This window comes from Diaphorina citri, unplaced genomic scaffold (assembly GCF_000475195.1).
Source record: "Diaphorina citri unplaced genomic scaffold, Diaci psyllid genome assembly version 1.1 scaffold1385, whole genome shotgun sequence".
Classification (NCBI taxonomy): domain Eukaryota; kingdom Metazoa; phylum Arthropoda; class Insecta; order Hemiptera; family Psyllidae; genus Diaphorina; species Diaphorina citri.
In genome coordinates, this window is record NW_007378811.1 from 14473 (window position 1) to 18031 (window position 3559).

Genomic DNA, 3559 nt, shown 5'->3' on the forward strand with positions numbered 1-3559 from the left:
CTTCCCCTTGTCATGATATCAGTACCTGCTTTCTGTCTCTTCTCCCTCATACAGGATATCGCAAAAGTCATGAGACGATGAGAAAAACTTCAACTTGGGAGTTTGCAGTAGGGAGAGAGAATTCATTTCCTGTCCATAGAGTCAAATATCCTTAAATCAACCCCACAGGATCCTCAATCACATTCAGTTTTAGAGATAGGCCTGGATGTTAAAGTTCTGAACTCCGTACGTAAAAAAAAAAAAAAAAAAAAAGTTTGTCCTGGTTATCCCATTACAAGAGTGTTTCCCAACTACAAATAAAGGGGTCATGATTTTTTCCCCGTCTATCCAGATTTGCCATTTAGATGAGATTCTTAGAAGCCTAACCCATCCTTTAGGGCTGTTTGCAGCTACACCTAAGCCTCGGAGTGGGCCGACTTTGACAGGTTCGATTGTGCATAGCAAATCAGAGCTGATCATTCTCAATTCTCATGTACAAAACACAGTCAATATACATAGTAGTATAGAAGTCAAGATATAGTAGAATAGTAGCAATCGGAGTTGGCCGACTTCGAAAGTTTGATTGTGCATAGCAACTCAGAGCTGATCATTCTCAATTCTCATGTACAAAACACAGTCAATATACATAGTAGTATAGAAGTCAATATATAGTAGTATAGTAGCAAGATGTACCAAGACTTCGCCTAGTTCGTAGCAAAACAGTGATATCAGAAATCGAAAGGAATTACAACAGCAACACCACCAACAATAACAAACTCTCAAACAACAACAAAGATGTTCCGTTCATCAGATGTGACAATCAAAATGACACGTTTTTATCAACTTGAAGTCAGAAATTATGCTAAATGAGTAGGTATATTATACCATCCTACAAATCTAGGCGTTCTAAGAATCTATCTAGGTGCGTTGGGAATTGAAATGGAGTGGTTCGAAAGTCCGACTTTTTAATTTGAATAATTAAAATGTGGTCATAAAAAGTAAAAGTACTTTCTGTACCTACCTGCGACCTGCCTAGAACCCGTGTTAGAAAATTAGTATAGGTATTGCATGGCATGTAAATGTAAGTAACGGTAAATTGAAATAGGTGTTTGTGAAAATCTAACACTGATAAAACTCGGCAAAAAATCGAGAATTCCCCAAACGAAAATTTTAAGCAAAGATGCCAACTGACGTTTTTTTTTATTTTTTTTATTTACAACCCCACAACACAGTACCTTGGTCTCCCAAGTACCTATGTGTAGGTACACTTGTACAGTGTTGCCAAATAGTTCGCATGATTATCTTTCAATTCCTACACTTATGTGGAAAGTGAAATGGAAAGTGTGTCAACATACATAACCATTATCGTTCTATCCTATAGGACAGGTCGATGAACAAAGCCCCTCCACCAGACTCCGGTGATAATAAGGATCATGGTCTTGGAACTCTAGAATTGATAAAATCATAATCGACCGAATGAAGTGAGGTCCAAGTTTTGAATCGACGGTTTTGCATTGAGTTTGTCTGTTTGTACGAATACATACGTTTAATCCACGATAACTTTCAGACGGTTCGTTCGATTTCATTGTAACTTGGCAATGTCAAGCACATAAAGGAAAATTTCATCACATTTTGGGTCCACGGGGGCCTGCTGAGTAAGGTCTACAGCTACACTGTCTTCAGTTCCCTGAACTACTAGTATTGGCACTATTATTATTATTTTAAATAGCTTTAAAAAATTCAACACAAACGCCCCTCGAAAATGATTTAAATCCACCACTGTTGAAAACAAGAAAGAGAGTTTATGTTTGGCAGGTTTTCGAGTACACAGACTGCATACAGGTTTCATCTTTACAGAGTCACTTGAGTAGGTATCACTCAGTCACTGCTCTCCAGTATGAAAATCATTCACACAAATATCCGATGACCCAGTTCCTATCATAACTCAGTCAGACCGTTACGGCAGTCTGAATATTTACTGGAAGCTCTGGTAAACTTTTTATAGGCTAGGTTGCGGGTTCGATTTCCTGCCGGGGCGAACTTTATCCTAAATTGATAGGATAGGGTTTGTTATCGGAACGGCTGGCTTTCTATATGTATGTTCCATACCTGTCCTTTTCCTATCTTCAATTTCGGGACGATACATCCCCTCTATTTTTATTACAATAAAATTATTTTTATTATTTCTATTTTAAGGATTTAAGGGACATTTCAACTTCTCATGTCACATCACACTTTATTTATTCCACCTTGTTTTTTTTTTTTTTTTTTTTTTTTTTTTTTTTTTTTTTTTTTTCTTCTTCTTCTTTTATATAGAGGGAACTGTAACTGGTAAGGTCTTATCGTGTCGAAAGCAAAGAAGATAAGACAGGATAGGAGAAAGCCAGCCGTTCCGATAAAGAACCTCATCTTTTGATAAAGTTCGACCGGGGTAGAATTGTTAGAGATTTGACTAGATTCTAGTCCAATCCACTAGCACTAGATGTATCATGTATGTACTTATAGATTGTATAGTCGCCAGGCTAGTTAGCTTGGAAGGTAAGGTAGCGCGTCCGCCTTGTAAGCGCTAGGTCCCAAGCTCGCTGCTTTCCGCCCGGGGCGAACTTTATCCTAAACAGATGTGGCTCGTTCTCGGAACGGCTGGCTTTCCCCTGTCATGTCCTCGTCTCTTAGATTTCGGGACGATAAGATCTCTATTGTTCTAATTCCCTCTATCAAACCTCTTCTCTGATACGTCACTACTTGGCTACAGTGTTAATGCTAGCTAATTACCGGCGATCTTAATGAGGCGTGGAGAAAATATCGGGCAAATATTGATTAGACAGAACTCTCTACAAATTAAAATATTCAAGTGTGTCTACCTTCTTACCTATTCCATACTCTGTTAAGAAATTATGATATAGTCTGTTCCTACTGCGGGGGATTGAGGCGAAAGCCGGCAGGTGCCCCCTTTCAATCGCCCACCAGGGGTGGATGGAGGGACAACTTAAAATAAAAGTCTCTTCCTACTTTAAAAAGAAGAAAAAGTTAGGTAGGTCCCTACTCTAGAAATAAAACATTGCATAGACTAGATTTCGTATTTTAGTTGAAGTACGATTCTTTAAACACGAAATGGAGTTTTGTCTTTTGATTGTTTTCGGCTTTTTTGTATTGGTCCTTTAGGCCCGACCATACAGCCAGAGTGAATTTTTAGTATTTAAAGTACAACTTGAATATTTTCAAATAATTTAGAGTACAACTTGAATATTTTCAAATAATTCAAAGTACAACTTGAATATTTACAGATGTGTTCCGGTATGCACGGATGAATGTATTAGAGGCACATGTATCGCTCCAAATACCTGCAAGTGTGAGGTGGGCTTTGGCGGCCCTACGTGTAATATAGGTAAGTCACCATGTCATTAGAGTCTTCTTCTTTTTCTTCGGGCAGTTTCAATAAGAACTATCTTCTTCTTTTTCTTCGCCTTTTCCCGTGTTCAGACGGGGTCGGCACTTTCCGTCAGCCTCTCAATCAGCCCTGGGGGATTCCTTTGGGCTGACATTTGGTTTAAGATTTTACGAGTGGATGCCCTTCGCGCTT